The sequence below is a fragment of the Varroa destructor genome, unplaced genomic scaffold (genome assembly GCF_002443255.2).
Source record: "Varroa destructor unplaced genomic scaffold, Vdes_3.0 BEIS01000004.1, whole genome shotgun sequence".
Taxonomy (NCBI): Eukaryota; Metazoa; Arthropoda; class Arachnida; order Mesostigmata; family Varroidae; genus Varroa; species Varroa destructor.
The window spans coordinates 49,481,152-49,507,222 of NW_019211457.1; the positions used below are offsets into that span (position 1 = coordinate 49,481,152).

A 26,071-nucleotide genomic window follows, 5' to 3' on the forward strand; every position below is an offset into this window, starting at 1 on the left:
GACACAGACGGATCGGCGCGATCTTAACTCACAGCAGTCTTGCCTCTTCGTCCGAAGATACGAAGAATCCTCCAGGCCAGGTGTTGTCGCCAAGCATAAACATACCCTGCCATCAACAAGCGAGGATGACTGGATCACTAAGAAAAGAGCGCAGGCCGACACACACGAGCTAACCGGGCTTGAGTAGAGAAACGCCCCTGGGGTGCTTCCGCGACGTGCACTATTATCGTGCTGTCTATGTATCCATCTGTATGTATGTGGCAATAGTATTGCCACAGAGGCAACCAATTATTGGCAGTCCTAGTCCCAGATGCGCCGCGTGTCTACTTATCGTTTTGGTTCTCTTTTTTGCTCAAGTTTTTCAGGGTGAGCGATTTGCGTGTGCGCGAATTACAGTATATATTTCTGTTTTACACCCAACGACGCGCATTGTAACTACAATGCCTAGACAACGGCACTTTTACTTTGTCAGTTCCGAAAAAAGATAATGTGTCTGAAAGTTGTACAACCGTAACGCATATTCACCGTGTAAGGAATTAGGATATTCCATGTACTTTGTACCTGTAGTAATAGTGAAAGCGACCGTCAAACCTAATTCAACCCCTCTAAATTTGATGATGACTACAGAGTTCTTTCTTTGGCGGCACTTCACTGAGTCGTATACGTGCACAGCCGTGAATGCCATATCGACAGACAGACAACTTTGATGTTATCTTGTGTCGCATAATTCAGCACTTGTACAATTCTCATTCATAGCAAACATTATACAAAATTGTACCTATATTTTAAGCACACCGTTGTGCATACCTATAACCTAGATAATTCGTGTTTCTTTTGATTTCCGCTGCTTTTGCTCACGAACAGCTTGACTGTTCGGAACAGCTAGACTAAAAACACTTTGAGCATTAAATATGGTATGGACATTTGGATCCGGTGATTGCTTCTTCCGCGCGCAGACACTCAACAAAGCAGACAACTATACACGTGCATGGTCAGCGGCCGCTCTTGTTTTCTTAGGTAGTCTAAAAGATAAACTGTTGGGTTGACAGTAAACTTGGCGTTGAGGCTACCGTTAGCGAAACATCAAAAGGCCAAGATCAGCTCCTGCAAATGGATTTAAACGGAAACCGTCCAGCCGTGACAATGCCTTAGCGGCTCCAGTGACAACGTCCTGCTTGAAAAGGCTAAAGAGTTCGCGAGTGGAGAAAGCAGGCACGTCCGCGGTGATAAATTCGCCAAAGTGGAGATTTACAGACGCGCGGCCAGGCCTGGCGACGAATTACCCGATTCGCATGCCCATTTACTTCCTCCTCGACGTCATGCATTTCAAGCCAGTGGCAAACCGGTGTACGAAAAGTAGCAAAGGCGGAAAATAAAGTTCCAAGAGGCGGAGTGCGAGCAAGCGGAGGAAAGAAAGCTGAGCTTTTGCCATGCAAGAGACATCACTCAGCGCGTACGGAGAGGTGACATTGCGTGTTTAAGACCGAGAAAGTAGGTCCCTGCCCGAAAGGGTAAAGGATGTGCGCTTTGGTGCACTTTAAGAGGACGCGGCTTAAGCACGTCTAGTATGAAGAACATCGTTGCCGTCTCGACAAGAAAATGCCAAAGAGGAAAAGAAACAGAGACGCTAGACGGCGCGGTATAGAGGGTTTCTATAGTGCATGCAGCACGTGATCATGTAGGGTTGCCCCCCCGTTCCCTAACATTGCGATAACGGGGCCTGGCGCCTAAATCGAGGAACGTGGCAGAAAGACAAAAGAGCCACATGGAAAAGGAAAGAAGACCTGGCATGGAAGATGACTGTCGATGGGTATGGCGTACAGCGAAGGGGGAGCAAAGGGCGAGGAAAGCTTTCAAATTCACAATGAACGAAGGAGGCAAACTGCGGCGTTGCTGCGTTAGTGGCTTCGGAGTTCAGTACGAGGAGGTTCATCTTGGAATGGAGAAGACAGCACTGGCAGCCGAAGCCATGGTAGCACGAGAACAGCTGCAGAACTGGCAGGATAGACAAGCCCAACCAAGTGTGGGCCGAACGGAGGAACGCACGACCATGACTGCTACCGATCTGGTCTCTCCTTCCTTACCGTGTGCACAGTGAGTATTTTGTCGACATCGTCGTAGTCGGCGGTAGTAACTGCCGCTTGACGGCCCCATGTGACGGATGGCCTAGGCCAGTCGGTTAGGGACGTTCCACCTCCTACACTCTCCTGTGCCTAACGATTCTTTACTGAATAAAGCGACGAGATGTAAGGAAAACGCCTTCTGAACTGACTTCTCAGAAGCCGACGAACGATGTTCCATTGCACTTCTCCTCACTCGATGTATTTTTCGTTGACCTCCGTGTTTCCATTGCATCCTTCCCTCCTGCAAAAGCTAAACATACCTGAACCTAACCTAAATAGCAAGTTGTACTTTCGGTACCATTCTTCATCGTTCATTGCTATAAACTGTTACCAATTGACACCCATTTTTGGGCAGTCCTTTAAATGTAAGAATAGTTCATATGTTCCTATATGTTTGGCTAAAAGCATATCGAGGATTACAAGTAGGATTCCTGGAATCGATATCAATATGGTTGATGGGTTTGTTTCGAACAATCCTCAATTTTTAATCCATCCTTAAAACATACCTTCACCGAAATCTGCTTATCTTTTTCTATTTAACTGATTTTTAACTGACCTGACTGATTTAGAGGTGGCAGTAGGAAAACATGGATAAATCAAAACCAACATAAGAATATTATGAAATGCATCATAGATGGGTTGTGATGTCTCCGTTATCATTACTGTTATTTGTTCGAAGGTAGACACAAACTTAAGAGATAAGATAAGGATTCGTATGAAACAAACAGCATGTTTAGATTTTTTGTTATTGTCGAAAACGTTGGCGTTTGAAACGTGTCAGTAGACGTATATCACTACGTGTTCATCAAGAAAACGGCTGACACAGACAAAACGGTTCATTCAAATGCAGCCTTCTAGCGCTTAACGAATGGTAATCTTTTTGGTGTACTCTACTGTCAAAGACTAATAGGCAATATTCGAGAAAACAATACAAATGGGCTATTTATAAAAATCTTCTTGTATGGCATATACACGTGATTGTTATTACTATGTTGTTTACTGCTTGTTATTTTTATTGTAGCAAAGAAGAGAGAGACATTTATCTGTGATACATATTTGAAAGCAGTAAAGCAGTAGTTCGCTATGCAACTTGAATTATTTTCAATGATATTATAGAAAAATAGCCGTAGCATATATATATAGGTTGATGTTGTTGCCCACTAACAACAAGTGAAGACGGCGCTTGGTCGTGCGTTGTTTTCCGCTAGACAAAAGTGCCCGTGGAAGTAAAGCAGGGGAAGAAGAAAGTAGAAGTGTCTAGCAAAGGCTTTACAAGGGCATTTAACAGAAGGCAAGTATATATAAAAGAAAGGGATCTTTGCCTAGTGCTGACTTTTATATAAAATCATCGTACGACTCAACTGACCACCGTTTCACTAAAATGAAAAAAAGTAAACAGAAAGAAAGAACAGAATACCGGCAACAATCAACAGTTAAAAAGGCACGGTAATGATGATGATGGAAAACGTTTTGTTAAAGGGTTGTTGTTGCTATTTCTATGAGTTTCGTGGTCTATTGGTAGAAAGAAGCAGGCGAAGCTTGCCTGTTCCCGTCGTTTTCGGGAAGGTAAACAAAGTGAATGGGAAAGGGCGTAAACACTTGAGAGAAAGCATATAAAGCGTGACAAAAAATAAATATAGATCTAGAATGAGAGGATGAGAAAATGATTTGAATGATGCTGACGATGGTGGTCGCAAAGGGGACAGCGTCGAGAGCAACAGCAGTGGCTGTAGCGAAAGAAGCCACGTATCAATTGAAATAGGGACAAGTCAAGCATGAAGCAGTAAGTAGCAGCAATGACAAATCGTGCTTCTAGAAAAGATGCCAAATAGGACCCGTAACGAATTGCGGAAAGGTCAGGGATACAAGTACCCGTCGAAGCAGCGCGTAACGGTCCTGCTGCTGCCGCCTAACGTTGCCTTGAGCTGGTGGAGACGTCGCGTTTAATCCCACTATCGGGAAGTCTATATCGTAATTTAGTCTAAAGTCCCAAGGGAGAAGGGAACGGTAGACTAAAAACTAGCTATGTTATTGCAAAAGCTGCGTTAACGGGACATGCATCTGTTGTAACTGTGCAGTCACTATTCCGTGGATGATCATACAAATACCCCAACAGTCTAGCCAACGTGTTCTGCTTCAGAATCGGAACGCATATGTGGTTTTGTATTACCATTCATAAAACGGAATCGAACGCCTACACGAACCAGCAGTTGTCATGCTAGACGAAGTCGTAAAACTAAGCATTACATCTGTCGAATTGTTGGTCGGTGTTAACTTCGGCGTAGTCATAGTGCACGTATATTATGAGAAAAATAACCTTTGCAGACGATTGCTCGCAAAGTGCTATTTTCCGTTTGCTTTTTACTCTGTAGAATCAACGGCGCTTCCTATCAGAAGTTGGGATCTATCCAAGATCTGTCAAAGTCCGCCGCAATATACGCGGCCCCTACCGGACAGCGCCATGCACTGATCGGTGTCTTCAATACGGTGTGGTTGCTGGTGCTACTGCGCGAGGTACTCGGGCGAAATTCACGAACTGTGTTGCGTCATCGGTGTCTCCTCTTCAGCATCGTTGCCGCTGTCGCTGCCGAAAAAGAAGCACAGAAACAGGCCGCAGCGGCAGTCTCAGCAGCAAAAGTATCGACAGCAGGTCATGTGGTATCCAATGTACAGTAAATGATCGGCAAGTAATGGCGGCTCCGTGTTAGCAAACAACAATCGAAGTCTGTGCCTTTGGGACGCTTATTAGTGGGAGCTTCAGGATGACATGACGAACATCGCTACAACACACCAGCGCGCCGCAGCGTCACTTGGTAGTCCCTATAACCATGGCTGTTCTGGGCTGCGGCTGTGTGCATCTCGTTTTAACGATCATCGTCATCATCGGCGGCGCCGCCGCCATTTCTTTCGCTGCCGCTGTAGTAGTCCGTTTTGCTTTGCCCTGTCTCTCTCCAGCCATCTTGTGTGGATACATATGCACTTGAATGCATTTGACCGGGGGGTAGATAGTGTGGCTCTTGCGAGCCCTAAAATGCCAGTGACGCTTACGCTTGCCACGCGATGCATTGTTGCGTGCACATTAGTTCACACGCGCTGCCTTGGCATGCAAACTGTTGGTTTGAAAAAGGCAAGGATGAGCGGACGAACGGAGCTGCCGTTTAGCGGCAGGCTCATTAAATTACCCTTTTTGTCATCCGCTCAAAGTATTTTTTTCTTGCCTTACTTTCTGATATCATGGTGGCTGCAGCTTCCATGGCTGGTTCCCCTTTTGCCATTGCAGCTGCTATTTCAGGTCTTTTAGGTTTTCTGTTGCTGCTCCTTTGGCGGCCGCGGTTCATCGTCACCCTCCTGGGCATCAACATCACCAGCTTGTCGCGGCCACCATCGCTGCTGCAGCGGGATGCCTGCTGCGCGATAACGGCCGGTCAAACAACCAGAACGAGTTAGCCGAGGAATAGGGGAGCGAGCAATTGCGATATTCTACAGGGTGCCAAAAATTCGAGACCTCTACAGATTGTTTCGCCGCGCCTATCGCGCTGGATCGACGGTTACAAGCACACAAGAGAGTCAATCGTCCGGTTACATAGCTATAGGCTACGTAGACGTCGACGACCTTCTTTTGCTGCTGCGGTCGTCTCCGCCGAGCAAAATGATTGGACTCAGATAGGTCGTTCCTATGACAGCCGAGAGTCGGCCGTGTCCAATAGAACAGGTACTTAGTTGACATGAAGCCCCCTCACATCTTTGGAGGCAACAAAGAACGACAGCCTTAACAGCAATAACTGCAGTAACTTCAAGAGCAGTGGCGACATCGAAGTAACTTTCTCCACAAATTGCTAAACGAGGGCAACAAAAATAAGCGACGATGTGCCAGCTTCATTTTGGCGACAGCTCCCAGTCGCTTACCAGTCAAGACGACAGTCATGCGCCAAGGGGATTCGAATAGCGGCGGTAGCGCAAAGCATACTGATTGCCATCAACTACTGGCCAGTAAGGACAGTTCAGGCCTAGCGCCACTATTCATTTCAAGAGAGTGCGACCCACCGCAAACTGTAATACTTCATAGGCAAGTCAAAATGGAAGCTCATAAAACGAATAAAAGATGAAAGGAGGCAAAAAAAAAGGCAGAACATATCGGTGATTTCCACGAAGCGGACAATCGATTAAATATGTACGTACATGTTCATTAAGGCAGTTGTGTGTATAGCGCAACGTCAACTATTCAATGAAGAGATATTCAGTGGGTATATGCAAAACCAGAATTGACCTTACAGGTTCCCAAAAGGGCAGTAATAGTATGGCTACAAATGTAAAAATATATGATAGCGTCATAATTTAAATGACGACATTTGCCGCGAGTGTTGTTTGTTGCGAATTTTGCCATTAAGAGTCTTATTGGCTACCATATACATTGCAACAGTATGCTAATTTCTTAAATTTACATTCATTTTCAGGTAATATGTCTCGCCATTGCTATGTATTACATACAATGTAGGTAAGTTGTCGATTTCTGAAAAAGGAAATAAAAATATTTAGTCATTACTGTTAAACTTATTCAAGTTCATGATGGATCTAGTCTGTATATACATTTAAGATGCTGCTCACCTGTACATAACATTCGACAACCGTTTTAAGCTAATTTCTAAGCAACACATGAATGACAAGTGTCATATTTTATTGAAAATGAAAAGCGTTCTTTATTTTCTGACCCTAAATTTAATGGGACGGGCAAATGTTTTACTACTGCTCAGTACGCCACCTCCATCGGTATAGGTTCTACCACATAAAAATTGGTCCTAAGAAATTTCGCGTATTTCAAGTAGGTATTATACCCGTTAGGCCCGACTGAGACGCATATTTTTAAAATCCTTCTCACATATTTTGAGCCGTAGTTCGTCCGGTCATAGGCGGCACGATCCGCGGCTATCTTGGGTATCAAGGAAAGACGGGGCTCTCAAGCTATGTATAGCTGAAAGGAAAGGAATGAAGCTCTGTGTATCCAGGAGGTTGTATATGTGCGTATTGGCTATTGAACCACTCACTCATTCACTCGAGCACATGCTACGCAACGAGCCGCGAAGGCACCGCGGAGGAAGTAGCCCTCGTCTTTGCCGTTACTAGAAGCCGTTTCTGCTAGCCTTGTTTACATCACACAGGCAAGCCAGCTAGCGACCGAACGCGAGGAGCCGCTAGCGCATCTATAGCTCACACGGCTCAAGGGGAATGTGTAGAGTTCATAACAAAACTCCTCATCTTGCTCCATACTCACTTTACACCCAGTTCCCAAACTCTTATTAGCAGACACACATCGTAGCTGTAGCGCTCCTCCCCTTCTTCACAATACCTCTTTGAGCAGAAGTATTGGGTTTAAAGCCTCGCCAATCCGTTTTTACCTTAAATGCGCCCTGCATGGGGCGAATTTTCGCTCAATCTGGGAAAGCGAATACCCTATAGTGGGATATGGATGGACCCTCTTATTTGAAGAACGGTGCACAGGACTTCGAAGTGTATTATGATTTCACGTCTAAGTAGATACTCACTTGAGCCCATCGCCCGATTGATGCGTACCTCAAAAGCCGGGTTCCGTCTATCTAGTGAGCTAAGCCACTATGCCTGAAGTCGCGCTGCCCCTGATTGCCCTCCTGGCTGGCATTCATCAGTCTGTCAATCGAACAACGTTGGGAAACGTATATCTACATTTATGCAGTACTATAGAGTGCAAAATTGACAAAAAATGTACCACAATTGGCACCTTTAATTCATTTGAAGAGCTACTGAATTATCTACATATTTTTATATATGAATGAGCTCTGTTAAATTACAGAAGAAACGTGGAAGCGATGAAGTTTCATTCGAAGCAATGATTCGACGAACGAGGGACTTCCAGAGGGAAAAGCTGGTATTAGTACTTGTTGATTCGAAACCAACAAAAGATTGTCGGAGCCCTCCAGTTGATCCAATAGGCCGCGGTATAAAAAACGCAGGCGGTGCCGTGCTATCGCCAACATATTTTCGAGATGTGACTTTCAGCTCAAACGAATTCGTTTTGTTTGAACGATAAACTGGTTTGTAGCCTTTTCTAGATTGTTCACTGGTTAGAGAGGCTGCCCCTTAACCTTAGACCGGACTACGCCGATCGCCTCTTACAATTATCTAGCTGCCGCGATTGCTATAGGTTTGTGGCGATGACCCAGGATGCCGCTTTCCAAGTCAACTACTACTGAGTTCGTGAGAGACTTATTGACAATGATGCAATTGTAAATGATTTTTGAAGTTTAATATTCTAATTTATATTAAACCGTGCCTAAGGGTCAACAGTTGTGGCAGATTCACGAGTTCGATTTTGCTTCTGATAATTGGTATGTGATATATATCTTTTACGGTCTCCACCATATGCCGGATGTGCAATATGGCGGGCGGAAATAATACATAGTTGAATGAGTGATATCAAAAACTCCCCCCACAGTCGCTTGACGAAAGCTCATTTTAGCCTTCCTAAGAGTGAATAGATGGTGATATCGTCTGAATGCTATCGGCAGCGTTACGTCTATTTTAACAGAGATTAAGGCACACGCACCTATTCTTAAGAAAAACACCCCCCACTCGGCAAGCAAAAGCGTGGTTTATGATTAGACGACCAGCTAAGAGACATCTGGTTGAGAGATCAAATAAACGCAGGAGGATAGGAAATAAGAGAAGAGGAAACTGACATACAAAAGTGATACAGGAGAGGCAACACTTCGCCGTCAAAGAAGCTAATGTCGCTCACTGGCTGGCTGACTGATCGAATCGTGTTCGGTGCGCTAATATCGCTATATAAGATCAATAAAGGTGACAGTCGGGGAAGACTTCGTCTAGCAGTAGTGAGAGCGGCGACACGCTACCGAAGTCAATAGTGTTGGATTATCGTGCGACTCATCTCAGCTTCTACGGCTGCCACTGGTCAGCGAGTTCACTTCGAGTGTCTGACGACTGATCGTAAGAGATTATCTAGTGCACAAATCACCTAGACAGGCACCACTCGCTCACTGCTCTGACTCATCCAAATTTCTCCTTTTCACGTCGAAAATAAGAAAGTAATTTAACGTTATATGAGCATCAGTGGAAAAATTACATGCACACATATATATGTATGTGTGTGTACAATATATATATAGTATTGTCTTGTAAGACAGTGGTGATCTGGTCAGTGTATCAAGCAAACTGTAATAGCAAGCTAGAAGTACGGCAGCTTCGATGGGTGCGAGCACCATTTCGCTGTCAGTGTCTAGGGAATTTAAGATGAGCGATGACGTTCGGTAGTGTGAACTCGCTTGAACGTACTACGAAGCTATTATAGCTGCGAGCGGGGAAAAGGTGCACGATCGCGAAGACAAGTACTAGACTCAGCAGTCAGCCAAATATCCGACCAGTCAACTAGCCTATAATTTGCACGTTGTTATCCTGCACCTTCGGCTACGCCCCACCCAACGCTATTTGTTCGTTTGCTCGCTCGGGGTACAGCATTACCGAACTGATTGAGAAACTCGCCAACGGCTAGCGTATTGAAGAGTTCTAGCTTTACGAGAAAAGTTCATATATACGAGTGAAAACTAGATGGAAAGCAGGGCAGTGCTGCTAGTAAGAAATTTGGATGGTGAACGAAAACTCTTTGGTGCTTGGACAGCACTGGGTTATTGTCGAGAGTGTTGATCAGACACAGACACATGCACATCGCTACCATCGGAAACATGGTCGAAACCCCCAGAAGAACTAATGACAAGATAGCCACCTCGTCCAACTCCACCGACCGCCTCTATGAGGTATGTAGTAACTAACCACCGGTGTATAAAGTTTATGAACGTGTATGAACTAATGCAGCCAAGTGCTATTGAGCTTTGTAGACCCTATGGCATAAGCTATCCCTACTAATCCATTCATTTTTTCCGATGAACCTCTGACATCGTATATTTGGTATCATATCAGTAAGAGGTTTATCTCTGGAGCTTAGCATTATTATTGCTAGTACTGTGAAGAGCATATGTACTATATGTCGTGTAGTTTATCGTGAAGTATATAGCGGCAGATAAAGTAATGACAACTCATGCATTTCTCTTGATGGGTGATTCGGGGGTCGGCTGCTTTGATCCCCTTATACATTACCCTTTTCGAGGCGGCTAAGCGGCATTTCCCGATGGGACGCTATGTAGCAATGTTCTGGTTCACAGCTTTTGCCGATCGACGGACTGACAGTTGCCATAAGATGGAGCAGATGCAACAGCTCAAGTTTACTTAAAGTTTTCGAAGTCGAAGAGGGTGTGCTAGAGACACACCTTATATAAAGCGCCAAAGGTGGGAGAAATTTGATGACGAGTTCTCTATGCCTTGAGAAAACCTAGGCCTTCTTATCTATAGTGGTAAATTGCTGGTCTGTTAGACAATCGATTCACTAATACATGAGTAGTATACGATTGTATGGACGGCCGCCAGGCGGACGCGGCGCGTTGCCCTTGGACATAAATAAGTTCAGCAGCTAGGGGCAAAAAGGTAAAGGTGGTAAAGGTGGTAAAGGTGTTGTTACAAATGGCCTCAGTGCTGTTTCTCTCGTGAGGACTTTTCTTGTTGGTGATGGTAGAAAGGCAAAGTGATAACCGCAGTAATGGCTGGGAGTTGGTCAGGGGCAACGTTGATGTGCGTGATATAAGAGGCGTAGGTCCAGGCACGAAGGACCGATTGTGAACAGAAAGAGATTTGCTTTGCTATATGTATATACTAGGGAGTGCAGGCTGCGCGCTGCAGAACGCATCGGTCCTGTAACTGGCGGACGGCAGACACCGGAGGCAATTTATTCACTTAGCGGAATTGAACTAATCTCTTTGGGGTGGTGAACTCATTCATGAATCGGTTGACTCGACTTTTCACTGACTCGTTTTCTTGATCGTCATAGCAGACATGAATGAGACGCCCTCATTCATTGCGCTCCCTTTGCCCCGATGCCTTCCATGCTCTATAGTCTCCTATGTCCGGCCGTTCCGTGTGCCGTTCCCAATATACTTTCGTGTTGCTGCTGTATCAACAGTCAATGTATGACGACGCGGAGTTAAGCGCAGTATAGCCAATGGAAATTAAAGTCAAAGCTTTCCCATGGCAAGCAACAATGAAAGGCACTCCAAGTTAGCAAGGTATGGCTAAAATGAGTTTGGTCTATTACTACCTCCGACAGCCGCTTCGACTGCCGCCGGAAAGAGCAACGGAAATAGAACGACGAATCCGATGGAGCAGCTTTAGCATAGTTCTATCGTCACTATGTTTCGTACGCGTTCAGTCACGTTGTTTATCTATCGGTGCTCGGAGTCTAAGGATAGGAAGGTTGTTTCTTGCGTGTATTCCTTGACCCCTAAGTACCATTCCATTGGCTTTTCTAAGATCATTGACAAATCCATTTAACCTCCGTTTGCTTTCTGGTTGGTATTTACCAACAGAGGCGTCTGAATGCATCCTCAGAACAAATCCTAGTTCGGTTTCACGACACAGAATTCTAACGATTACTCAAATGAGGAACTACGGAACGATCGATTAACCGACCTGCCTGTCAACAAGCTATCAGAACACAGTTCCAGCATATTGGACTATAGACTTTAACTGAATGGGTGACCAGGTGTATTGTCAATAGGGTACATACTGGCATGCATTCCACTAGCAATCATGCATGTTCTTCTTCTAGAGCCCCTACTTCAAGTACGGTATAACTACCTACAAGCCAACAGCTTCGTTCCCATCGTCCCCTTGCACTCGTCAAACGTAGCACGCTAATACATTGAGCACGCTCGAACAAAGACAATTAATCGCAATCCAATACGCTTTATATGCTGTTATTTATCTTACTACTATTAGCATTACAATAATGATTTCTCTTAAAAAAGTTTGGTTATTTTTTTGTTAGGGTGTGCATTGACGCAGTGATTCCTGCAGTTAACCTAAGAACCTCGTGCATTTGTTTAGCTCTGATTGTGATTCTTGGCTGTACGGACAGAGGTGATCAGGCAGGCGATTGTTTGTTGCAGCTCATATCATCACAATGTACTAACTAGTACAAAGACAATACCTGTATATCTAAACATTGAGATATATGTGTATGTGAGATACAGAGAGATGTATCTAACTAGCGTACCTTGAATTGGACTAGTTGGTACCTGAACACGTTAAAAAAAGTATTAATTTCTTAGTTACTCATTGATTGCACGAACCGTAAGTCTGCTCGTCTCGCAAGGCGCGTTTAGGCTGGTAAGAGCATTTGATGATTCCGCACACGCTACCAGCGAGGGGGAGGGGAATGGTACTGGGTTAAAGACGGACAAAATAAAAGGACCAATGGTGTTAGGCAGTAGTTGTCTGAATGCGTGGAATGAGAAATCGTGTGGTGGAGTCAGCTCTGCCGATTCCGCCCGGGTCATGTTAGCACCAGTCTTAGTAATGAAGGCGTTAAGCAGCCAATCTAAACTGCATCCAAGAAAGGCCAGATACTCTATACTAAGCGCTAAAGTCCCTCCCCTCTGTACGTCTCAGTAGACAGACTCGCTATCAGAGCAGCCAGACATCGTGTGAGGGAGTGTATGTTTGTAGAAAACCTACCATTATATACAAACCACCTAAACAGGCCTAGTACTCACTAAAGAACAGCGCCCACACCCGCGGACGAAGAAGTCAAGCGAACCTTTAAACGTTAACGAACTCCTTGGGGAAGGAAGCTGTAGATGTGGACTGATTGAGGGACCGGGAAGGATACGAAGTAATGGTATAAAACGGATCGAACGTTCGTAGTATTACTACAAACGTTTTGTTTGCTTGGGCCGTTGCTAAACTTGTGGTTACAGCTCCGCCATGTTCTTCACCCAATATTGTGGCTAGATAGAAACCCCCGGTCGTGCAGAAGCGGTTGATAATAAAAAGAAAACAGCGTATTTATCTGGGTACAGATGTATAACACAGCTTCTATTATTCTTAGCTATAGGCGAAGACCATACGTCTACAAGTATAATTTCATACGAGGTTTTAAATAATAGCAAGAAATAATCGACTGCAAGTCATAGACCATCATTTTTTGGCAATGACTTCTTGGCAACTTCTGGAATTCCGAATGCAGTGGTTTTCGCTAGAAGTATCGAGTTTATACTCTTCATTAGTAGATAATACTTTTTGGCTAACTATTAAAAATCACTGAGCATATTATCATACAGAAGCAGACAAAATGGTCACATCAGGCAGCTAAGTGCAATCCGACATGCATATAAACAAACACCAATCGCGCGATGAAAAACATCCGTACAAAATCACCCGACACGAGGGCGTGGTAACGATCGGTTTGATGGCAACATTGGAAACATTGATATGTCATGGCTTAGGACTATTTCGGGAAGCGACGAAAGGATCTGTCCCTGTTTTGGACACTCGCAATCTGAATAGCGGTCGTCCCAAAATTCCCGGTTAACATTCCAGACTGACGTCGTCTGTGTGCCAGATGCTGGTGTATGACCATGACTGTAGAAATGGCTGCCACGTCGAGCCAGTTGCCAATGTTTTCCGTTCCCGACTGTATCGTTTGTTGAGATGCAGTTTCTTTGATCAGCGAGGTGGCGAGGAAGAAAGAAGAGCTACGCTAGATTTGTCTGTTAGAGTCCACAAATGCACACGATAGTTCCGGGGTCAGCAGCCCGGGGATGCATTGGTCTGTTTGTATTTCTGTTTGCCACTGTCACTTCATCGATTTGTTTTTCCATAAGGCTTTTTTTGTCCTTGTCTGCTACGCTTAGGCTATTCGTGCATCAGCAGGCTCCTGCAGAGTAAGGCCGACAAAAAATATTTACTTTGGCCTTTCCGGTGAACCAAGTCAGTCTGAGAGTTCTGTCTCCCCCTATTCCATTCCAGCTGTGCAAGGCAAGAGTAACGCATTCTTCAACTCCAGGGCAACTGAATGGAGACTATTTTCTGCATCGCTTTTTGACTGAACTTCTCCTTATAGGCGTCACCGCCATGGCATTAGCGTATCGCAGACAAATTCAGCTCTACTTTTCTAAAGCTCAAGTTGTGTGACGAAGCACACATTAGACAGGCACGCTTGTGCAGGCATCGTCTAAACTAGTTTTAAAAATTGTGTAAGTTGTATAGACCAGGACCGAAAATACAGCGCAAACCAGGCCAGCAAAAGCAGTACCGGCTAGGATGTTCATAATGCTAGATAAAATGACATCGCGGTACGACCGTTGTTGAAGAAAACCTACATTCAAGAAGGGGTAGCCAGACTTAAGTTTCTGTCGTTTTTGATGAACAAACTCGCTGCCCCGTTCGACGGTGTTAGTCGTATAATGATTTAGTTGCGTACGATCTCTTCTTGATTTTTCCCTAAGCCAAGTGTAAAAGAGTCCAGCCATTTTAGTTTTCGATTTGACGATGTCTTAAGTGTAGAAAGAAGAAAGATGAAGTGTTCAAAAAGGCTCTGCAAGCTGCGTCCTCGACGTTTTTTACCATTTTTTGCAACGCTCGGCACAGGCATATAAACGACGAGTTTGGTTGAGTCGAATAAGCGCCAAAACCAACTGTTCTACTTTAGGGGTAGCACCCGATAGTGGCGGAGTCTATGGAAGGAAAGTAGCGTTTGTGCTATACGTCGAATTTCGATTCACAGAAATATTCGGCTCAGCTTTATTGCCTCTAGTGCTCCGAAAAGAACTCTTTAATAAGGTCCGACACTGTCGATGGCAGCTACGCAGCATATATCGCTCTAGGAGATCTGTGCGGGTTTACAAACTGGGCTCAAAGCATCAACACGCTTTCTTCCAGATCCACAAATCAAGGAACTGCTGCCAAAGGTTTGCCTAAGTCAAAGGTGGAACGACCTACGCGCTCCGCTGTCGCATCTAAACATGGTACATTCGCGTCACATGTCACACGACAAAAAGAAATGAGACACATGACTACTATTCAACTAGAAACGTACCGAATGCTGTTATCCTGATTATACAGTAAGATATGCTACTACTACGTGCCGATAACTGCGCCTGAGATTGACTCATTATAGAAGCTGTTTCAAACACGCCTTTTGTAAGTTTTACATATGTATCATTATTTGGTATCGACATAGTAGCGGAAATGCCCGTTTTCTAAGTTGCTGCATTATATAGTTAGTGCAGTCTGGAACTGCATAGTTTTGAAGCGTTTGGAACTGATCTTCGGCTCGTAGTGGTGCGTAGAAAGGGTAGTAGCCAAACAAACGCAGAGTACTTGAACTGATAATTTTTATACGAAACAGGAGTTAGTTTCTTTGTATCAAAGTTTTCGTATTACGATTTAGTCCGTATGTGTGTGCACGAACATAGAAAATACTTAGTTGAATTGATTAGCGTTGTTTGCCTATGACACACAAACGTAAATTAAATCCTAGAAATCTAGGGAAGGAGCAAACCTAGGCTGTGATAAGGGAATTTCTGTATCTCTTTTGTATTTTGTTCGCTTGTCACATTTTCATGAACATTGCGTTCCGGATACTCCGGAGCTTCGGACTAGTTACAGATCTTAGCTATTTCGTGTCATTTTGATGTTTTTGTTATATGTGCACTGGTAAAATAATTTTTAAAGGCTGTACTGTGTTGTACAAGTAGCTTTCGTTTGGTGGCCGTGTCATGTCATGCGTTGTGTATAGTGCGCTAAATTGACCTTAATAACGAATTATCATGTCATAATTTACTATAATAACTATTACTGCTACAAATACCTTCTACTACTATTATGACAGTACCCCTGCGTCTTTCCATCTTCCTTCCTGTGAGAAAATTGAGTGGGACTACCCTTTTCTCTGACTTGCTTGAAACAAGTGGTCTTAGCGCACCTAGCCACAATTGCTGCGGCAGCGCGGTAGGCCGCTCTACAAGATCGTACTCGGCTATTCGAGCCTAGCTAACTGGGTGATCAAGAAACCGATTGTTGATCACAACTTATAGTATGTATTGTGTCTGTCGGACACTTTTTCAACGTTCTCCCTGGTCTACTGTTGTCATACTATGGGGCAGGTGAGTGTGCGCACAAACAGATAGAGGCACGATGAGTAGTACTGCTATCTGTCCTGTTGAGAGAAGAACAAGTGACTTCAGCGACTCGTCTATGCGCTCGCTATCTGCCAGGAGGATGCAGAGAAGTTGTAAGGCAGAAGCAGCATCAAGATGGCCAAGGATATGACAGGTGCGATTCACTTAAGGAGAGACAACAAAAGGCGAACAACACGTAGCGGGCGACAACGACAACGGCGATGGGACACTGAGCGAAGCAACAGACAGGCGGGTAGAGCTAATTCGTTCGCATGACGAAAACACGCATGGGAGTCGGCCAGCGTACCGACCGGCTGGCTGGTTCGTCCGAGGGTCGTGGGACCCCAGCATGGACCGGGCAAGAGTAACGGCGACAACGCCACGGCAAGCAGAACTTAATTTTCAAGTGAAGATGAAAAAAACGACGTAGAAAAACTGAGCGCTGAGCAATAAACTGCTGTTTCTGCTGCTATGCACTGCCGTACTGCTAATACTACACCACATTTTTGAGGATAACGTTCCGATGTGGAATGGTTAGCAGCCGTAGAAGACGGTGCACATACGCGCGCATATGGACGCTAACACATAGGAAGTACTCGCACACACACACGTGCACAGGTCAAAGCAGCATCTAAAGCAACATTCAGGAGCGACAAATAGCCCCCCCCCCCCCCCGGTGCTGCAGATGACACACAGATGCTTCCCCACTGCTGCTCCCGATGATGATGATGGCGCTTATGGTGGTTTGACATCGCACTGCTGGCTTCGTTCTTTATCTGGACTTCCAACTATTACTAGCAATACAACTACTGCTATAAGTGTTAGTCGTAGAAGAATAGTCAAGGCAACAACGTCCACGTCAATGTCGGTGCCGCGTCGTCGTGATCAACATCTCTGAGATAGCATACAACGACGGACGAACGAACGAACACGGCAGCAGTAATTGGTGATAAACGTTTACGCATTTCGTGGGAATGACTGGCCATTGCTGGTACCTCTTGCTGATACCGTTGACGTTACTGCTACCATGCGTACCCACAGAGGTAATGATGCTGTCCCTTGGCAGATTGAAGCTGCTTTTTTTTTTATTCATCAAGAAACTCCATTCTGTTGAAAACGAATTCATCGGGGTCTTTGCGGCCCTCGTGCGACACCGACATGATGTACCACCAACATGGAAGGTAATAACTATGTACTGGGATAATGTCACCGTAGTGCATAATCATAACAGGTGTCTTCTGTACATTACATTGTACATAAAATTCTGCTTTGAAATAAAGGCGATATATATATATATATATATATAAACGATGCAAAGTTTTGCCATTATATATAATTGTTATAGTATTGAGATGTTGCTTGTTTATTATAGTAGTGTTCAACAGAACGTTTTGCGGATATTTTGATTTTTCTTTTTTTTTTTTGAGCTTATAACACAATGTAAATTGAGGCCATTTATGTACCAAATCAATGGACTCTTTCAACTATAACTCTTTGTTAATCAATTGTTGGACTCGCAGATCGCCATTGGTAATACTGTGAACGTACGTTATATTTAGAATATAAATTGAAGATAAGCCGATTTATTATACTAACAACAATATATAGGGGAAATGGACGTTATTTTGAGGTAAACATCAAAACGGAGATTAAGGTACGTATCATTGCGTGTTAAGCGCATCTAAATCATAATGAAACAGTATTTAAACCCTTATCCTGTACAAAGCGAATGGGAAATGCTGGAATAAAGAAAGTTTGTGGTAGAAAATGTGTCACGATCTATAGAAACATATACATCACGAAGCGCGGGCTTGTCATATGCATCACGTTAAGTTATCCGTACCGTCCGATCGTAGAAGTGATAACGTCATTTATCAACTCAAGAGAGTAATACAGGAAAATAAAAGCAATAATAGTGATTATATACGAACACTCACTTCATTTGCTGTATCGCCCCGTTTTAAAGCGCTAGAACGAATTTCAGTTGACAATAGACCCGCTTCAAACACATGCAAATTAACTAAGAACGAACTTAGTCTGAAGTTAGAATGGGCGGAATGTTAGAATATATCATCGTACAGCAGACAGGGGGTAAGACAGCATCTTGTCAGGAATCAGGAACAGAAGGGTAGCCATTGGAAGTAAGGGTTTGACGAACCGAGTGTTGAACAGCCTCGACAGTTCCTGGCAGCGACGATCCCAACGCTGTTGCTAGCGATGTTGCTTCGCTGTGCCTCACTGCAGTAAACGACTCAAAGCAGTAGGATGAAGAATATTCCTGACGAAGCAAGGTATCAGACCGTATATCGGCGGACGCTAGGCATCAGGATTACGGATAGGACAGCTACTGTTGCTGTCAGGAATAGAGAATTAGTGTACGATGGCAACGAACGGCGCGAACTAACGCGGAAGAGACGGCCGCGGGGATGATGGTACCGATGGAGTTGATTCTAGCTTAATTCCGGCTCAGGAGATGAAAAGTTAATAACGGCGGCCGCCTGTAGCAGCCGACCGCCAGACTTAAGGGATTACCCTAGAGAGCTGAGCTTACTTGATCTACTGCTACGACTAACACTGCTGGTACAACCACAGTTGCTAGTTCGACTTAGCAACTTTATGGAGATATCAGCACGTGGCATGAACGGCCATCTCGATATAGATGTATACGGGTGTGCGTGCATGTTAGTTTTCTAGAAACAAACGAAAAGCTGTAGGCTAAAACACCCTGTGTAAGGCCATGATCGCGCACGAGCTGATAGATTTTGGAAAAGTTTTCCAGATCCCACGCCGGAGCTCTCTTGGTTTCACTAGGACGCCACCACCTCAGTGATACCATCAGCTGTTTCATGCCCATACCGTACTTGTATGTATGGCTGGGTCGTGTGTTTTGTATGCAGAAGTCCTAATGCCCGAAGGGGTTCAGAACCATATGATGACTTGGAAATTACTGCCCCAGTCCAAGCTGGCTGTTGCTGCAGCGGCACCGCGGAAATCGAAAGCCATTGTGGAAAACAAGAGCGGAGACTCACTAACTGGCGCCTTGGCGACGTACAGCCTCGTACTAATCTCGACAAAGCTCTGCCATAAGCACCTCCTGTTGGAACACCGACCAGTCCTGCGTGTGACTTTGCTTGCTACGGCTTCAAGAGGCTACGTGAAATAGGGCGGTTGCCGCATGAGGAAAATACCACACAAAGCCGCAGCAGCAACAGCAACAGCAACAGGATGTTTTTTTTTGGGAAACTAGCTAACACTTTTCTTTGTTAGATAGGGCGTTCCACACCGCACTTCTCTGCAAGCTTCATTCGTTTCTAACGGTCGTAGTTGGGTTGTCCGTTACTGTAGCTGGCGCTCATCGAGTTGTGCTGCCTGCGGTGCTTGGGCTGAAATAAAGCATTGTACCAGGTTACCAAGACGAATCGGCGCTCACAGCCAAAGGGAGAAATGGGTTAGAGAGAACTGCGCAAGGAATCCGTGGGGCAAACATTGGTAACGGGACGGATCCTTAAGGCGGATGGAAGTCAGGAACAACGACAGCAGGCAAAGCCAAGCGCAAACTCTTCAGTCAATCCGTTTTCCAATAACTAGTGCCGCCCGCCAGCCTTGTTCCTCGTTCCTTTTCGCGTTCGCTACACGCTTCCACATTCGCGTTAGGTCCCCGCCCCCTCCCAACCGAAACTATGCAAGTAATCCAGGGGCTACCTAAGGGTAGTAACCCGCAGCCGAGGGTGCCCGATCCAGAGGCTAACTTGATTAACAAACCGGAAGGTTACTATCCCCTGATGACAGGCGAGTCTTCTCCATTTACTTCGTGCTTGCTTATTTTCGGGGGCTCAACTTTCTGAGTCTCGTAGCCGTTATACCTGTTTCGGGGGACAGGGGAAAGACGCTGGTACTGTTGATGGTGCTGTTGCCGCTGATGCGACCGCTGGCATGAACCGACGGTTACAAGTTTGCTGGAAAATGAAACGACGTTCACTTGCTGCTTGCTGACTATAAAGAGAGGCGCTCTGGTAAAGTTCCTTTGGAAGAAGACCGCCGGAAAAGAAAACACGGCTTGTATGGGCTATAACTCAGGCTTAGCTGGAAAGGGAAGGCATCCGTAGGATGGAAGAAACCATCATCGACGAAATCCATATGAAAAGACTTGGGACTCAAAAGTGAGCCGAATACCTCATGAGTCAGTTGCCCTCTTAAGCCCCTTTTTGAATCGAGCAACCATGCACAGCCAGCTCGGGCGCCTCGGACACTGGTGCCTAGCTAAGAAATAACAACCGCCGCCCTGTGATTCTATCAACCTTTTCTGAGAACCGTATCTACCCTTATAGATACAATACCTGAAGACCTTATAATCCGTCGGATCCTTCTGTACACTTAAAACGTGCCATCGTGAAAACCTATCATGCGGAGACATACAGAAATCTACACCTATCTCTGCATACATTGATGCGCACACACACAAACAAACAGGAACGGTACACTCACACAGGAAGATTATATGGTTAAGGGTAACAGCGAATTCATTTCATGCACTATGGTGATCGAATCGGGGGCGACGGCAATTTTGAAAAGGCCGCACATAAAACTCATTTTTCAGAACCATAAAAAGTGGTGATATTTAAAGTTTGACTGAAATAATGCTTTCAAAGGAAGGAAATCAGGTCGTAATGGGACTTAGGTCAGAAAGCAACAGCATCCTATAGGGTCACTCGATTTCGTTTTATTGACGACCATGTATCGTCGTTAGCGGTGGCCATAACAATCCTGACGGTGTGTTACAGTCACCAACGACGAAACAAGAAGAACTGACAGGTGTTTCTATTTCGTAGAAGCGCAGATGGATCGCGTACGCAACTGAATAACCATTCACGTGAAATCAGATCAAAACATTAAGTACACCACGCCGTTTTTTCCACATCATTTGGCCACAGAAGCAGTAAGGACAGGAGCAGCAAAAAATCGATTGTGAAGAGAAAAACGCATAACTTTTTGATAGCATCGCTTGAAATAAGTGACGCCGTACCCCAGATGGCCCCTATTTGAGATTAAAATAAGCTTAGACACTCTCCACCGCGTGGCATAGAACGCTGCTTTCGTTATTAAGATACTTATTTAACTCTTATCAAACGCCTCAAATACTTCTAGATCGTTCCGTTAGGCATAAATTATTACGTGCCATAGGTGATTATTGAAAGCCAAAACGACACCGTCTCTGCATATAAGCAAACTACTATAGAAGCAGATTGTCGAACCAACGCTTCAGGACGTGTAACGTAACATCGCGATAGCTGTCGTCCTAGGCATTACCATTATCATCACTCTTGTCAAAGCTGCTTGTAACGACCACAAGTCGTAGGATAAAGCACTGGTTAGGTACCTGCCGCACTCATTCCTTTTTTCGACTTAACTCGACCCGTCGGAATGAAGAGATGGGGTTTACCCATTGAGGGTAATCAATAAAAATGACTGAACGGCACACTGCGAATACCAAGTACTGCAAACATTAGTAGCTTTTTCCTCATCTATCGAGCTCTTGATGATAAGACTAAATTATTTACTACTGTAGTTGTTATGCAATATAAACGGAACTCGCGTTACTATTGACATCTCGATCAATGTAGACGTCGTCATTTATGATACTAGGGTTCCTATCTGAATAGATGTGCCGACAAACTCCTTTATACATGTGCGTACTAACAGTAAAACCTAGACAGACGCGAAAAACAACATGTCTCTTGTTCAGCTTAAGTTTTCAATGTTTCTCATCGCTTGCTGTGCTTGAGCGCTGTACGATATAAGCTGCCGATGAGCTCAAGACATTTTTGGTAGGACAGACCTTTTAAGCGTGAGCGCTTTTAATTTATTTCGATATAAACTTTTTTTTTTATTTGAGAGATCCTTCGATTTTTCGTCAACAAGCCTGTTACAGTTATTTCCAATTATTTCGGATCTTTGACCAATACTTCCTTTAAGTGTGTTCATTGTAGATCTTAGCTACGGTAACTCCTTACTTACTTAATCCCCACGTGCATATCGACCTGTGTAGTAGCTCCATTTATCGTTGTTCCTTTCTCGAAAAAAATGAACTTAAAATATATACATTACAGTGCGTAAACTAAACTATCCGAGAGCTATCCTATGCGTCCATAACTAAAGTCCTGCCATCAATACATATCCCAAAACGAATATTCGAACATAGGCAAACAGAAGCACAGCACCTCAAGTAATTAAATTAACTCAAAATATACTTAAGCCTAAAATTAGGACTTATATCAAATGAAGCACATTTCGGACCTTTTTTCAAAATAAGGGTCTTGCTTTCGAAAACGCTTCGACTTGGAATACATGAACGCATGTCAAGTGCCTGAAGTTTTCCCTAGTTCAAATTACTAAAATATACTTTGTTATTTTTTATGATATTTTTCCCATATTTTAAACATTTCCCTGTTTAACTGTTCCCTGTTTAACAAACTGTTTAAAGGTGATAGCGGCTAAAGCACGATACCATTCCCATGACAAAATACACGGATTTGTTTAAACAGATACGCGAGCTATATGTGTCTACCGAATATAGTCGCTAACATTTTAGGTTCATCAAATGAACACTCAAACAGAAAAACAGATTATAAAACATTAAGAGAAATCTCTTTGTAAGAGTAGATATTGTTTAGCTTAAAGAAATGTAGATGAGCCGTTGACTTTTTGCTTTAACTGGCACCTTCGTAACAAAAGTCACTCAATCCTACCTCTGTCCTCTATTTTTTCTATTTATTTTCAGTATTTCAAAAGAGAATTTTAAATTAGCTAATTGAGCAAAGTTAAATTCGATCGATTGTGTCTGACTGAGTGTATACAGACCCCACTAGCTTTTTGTTGATCCTATTTAACAAACGTTAGTTTCCAATAGCCCCAAACGTTTCATTCGAATACGAATATACGTTAATATACAGAAAACTATTTATTTTAGGATAAGGCAAACCTAACTTCCTTACGCACGATATAACGTACAACAAATTTGCGATTCGCGCGTGTATACTACTCGTGTTTCAGTTGGCAGATCTTCGACTGATAGTCATACGAATGTACGATGAGTGTGTCGTATACTTTTTTTTTGACAAATTTTGTTCTTCGCTCTCTTCTTGTCCCAAGGGATATATATCTATGTAGATCATTTGTTGGCTGCTTTTTCATGCAAAATATCGACGACGTCACGGCGTGCCGTCAGAAATTACTGACTTAATGTGTAGGCCGCACGTCATTATTGGTCTACTCAGTGAAAGCGTACGTGACGCAGAAGACTGACCTCTACCACCTGCCTACAAATCTGCCTATCTCTATTGTTCGGCTATTCCCAAAACGAACTGCAGCGTGCTTGCATGACGCTGCCATATCAATTAATGTCAACTTAACATAAAGCGTACAATCGCCATCGCTTGCCCGCAGGTCTGGTTGTAGGAAACAGCTGAAGTCGATTAGCCGAAGTCCACCAATAGGAGCGGCGGCGAGCTCTTTCAATAGTTGGTGATGCATGCGAACTGACAGAAACAGTCAGTCGGTGACTGACCGTTCCAGCTGCTCGGAACCGTTCGGCAGAAGTAGCGCCTTCTGCTGCTATTGCCTATGATGCTGACGGTTCCCCAACGGCACTCAATAGCGGCGTTAATGCTATTGATAATCTATTCGCCCTGTCCAGCTTCAACACAATGAAACCGTCGACAAGCGGATAACCAAGTGACCGATTGGAAGCAGCGAATGTATAATGAGGAGGGGTTTGGCGGAGCGGCGCCAGCCGTCGCTTCGCCGTCATTGCTGACGCTACTGTTATTGCCTTGTGGTCGTTGTCGGCCAATAAGGGATAAAGAAAAAGAGAAAAACGCTGCGATGTAAAGATGTAGAATTCTGAGGTGCCGGTTCGATCGGTTGATGTGAGCATAAGCGCGCAACGGCTAGACTGTCACGTTGAAGCGAGGTGCAGTGTTTGCTGTATCTCTAATGCTCTAGGGCCAAACTTCAATGACTTGGCTGATCTCTGCTAATACTGAACGCCTCCTTCTTCACTGCGTAACACCGTAGAGTAGAGTACAATTACGGCTGCGTTCTCTACTATCGCCACCAAAAGTAATAACAACAATTGCTAGGCGTTAGCGTTGACGTTTAGCGAGTGTTTGCTGAGCGTCTTCGCTTCTTTTACCTTTAGTGCGCGATGCATGGTGTTGGCATTATTACTGTATCGGCATGGGCTCGCCCAGAGTCAGTGCATTTCTGGAAGCGTCCTCGTATGTCAAGATGATCTTGTGCGTGTGTATGAGCATGCTTATAGGCATTATTGTCAGCAATGTCTTGTATTTCCCAAACGCCCCTAAAGCCCAAAATGGTTCTGCTTCAACGGAGACAGTAATTGGCATAGGGCGGTGCACTGTGCTGCTCGCAAAAGTAATCTTGCGTCGAATTGTCAATGGCGCAGTCGCCAGTAACCAAGAACCAGCAGCATTCGATAAGCCTCACCCGTCTTATGTGCTTATCCAGCTGCTACCATTTCTGCTGCTGGCGTTATATGACAGACGTGAATGTATACGCACACGTCGACACGCAGTGGCGCCAGCAGTGCGTGCCTAGGCGCACCATTTGGGACGTCTTCCTTCTTTCGTCTGAGTATCCAACACGGCTATTCAGATCGAGATCATGAGTGAAGACAAACAACCTACAACTGCTAATCAGCCTTCTCCGTCCCACTGCTCCATTTCCCTTCTCCTTTTGATATTCCTCGAGGCGTCTCAGCAACTCGTGGTTTCTCTGCAGGTCGGTATTGTTTGGAGACCCTGGGCTAAGCGTATTTGTGTCGTGTCATACTGAAATAATCTTGAACGAACAAATGGCAAGGTAAGTCCGCGAATAACAGGCGTACGTAGATACGTTATAGTCAGGATGGTGTTGCGCTTCATATTATGCTACGACGGTAATACATATGAGTCGGACTAACGCCCGTAGCGCCTCGCCATGTCGCGCGGCTGCGCAGAAGCAAACTACTCTCCGTCGAGTGATATAATTCAACGGAGGATGAAAAGCAGCTAAAGTGGCGCATGTACAGGTTGTAAGCACGAGACAATGGTGTCGTCAACATAAAGAGTAGGAACAGAACCTCTTCAGCAAATGATGAACGGGAAACTAAGAAGAGCAGGCGTGAAGTGTCCGTGGTGACGGTGGTTAAAGATAGCCTTACTAACTGGTTGTAGCCCGAGTTCTAAATCGTAACAGAAATGTAAACCACTGCCTTTTTAAAATACACAAGGTGTAAACACCGACCTATACTTGCAAATGACCACAAAGATAATCGGTTCTAACTTATTGCTATATATATATAAGGCTTATATGTAAGCCGACGAATTCGGACTCTGTTATTGAATAGAGCTCTGCATTGTAGTTGTACCTGTGGCTCATTACACCACGTTCACGCTTATCAGCCGAGGTGCCGTTATTCTACGCCCTGCAGATTCAACGTTGGCTATGTCTGTGCTGCTTTGCTTCGTATCCAGACTGCATATTTGGAAGCTGTTAATGGTAATATTTCAGCGTAGCCAAAATCCTTTCTGCATTTCACATCCCCGGCCTCGTTAATGAAATCGGGCAGTCAGTTATTTGTCTCCGACATGGAACAAGGCACACCTTCTCGAACTTTATCTGCTGCTGCACTTAACGTTTAGAGGCAGCTAATAAGAATCGTCAAGTTTCGTAGCCTGGCATACGTTGCAGTTTCGCATGTACTCACGTGCCTGATTTCAGGATGCCCTTTGTGAGGAAGAATTTAATCGATAAAAGGTCTCTGCGGTCCTCGAATGATGTTGGTGAAAAGCCAAGAACACCATGAATACAGGTGATTATAAGATTATAATC

General features: G+C 44.5%; 1 protein-coding gene across 13 annotated transcripts in view; it reads left to right on the forward strand.

Moving 5' to 3' along the window:
* The window catches only part of LOC111249008 (nephrin-like), a 226,991-nt gene that overhangs the window by 33,667 nt on the left and 167,253 nt on the right, over window positions 1-26,071 (forward strand). For 2 of the 13 annotated variants that reach the window (XM_086988783.1, XM_086988786.1), the window contains exon 1: window positions 8,562-9,925. The exons of the other annotated variants lie outside the window; for them this stretch is intronic. The gene's annotated coding sequence lies outside the window, so the exon portion shown is untranslated. Of the gene's footprint in view, window positions 1-8,561; window positions 9,926-26,071 lie in introns of those variants that run through there. 13 annotated transcript variants of the gene reach the window in all.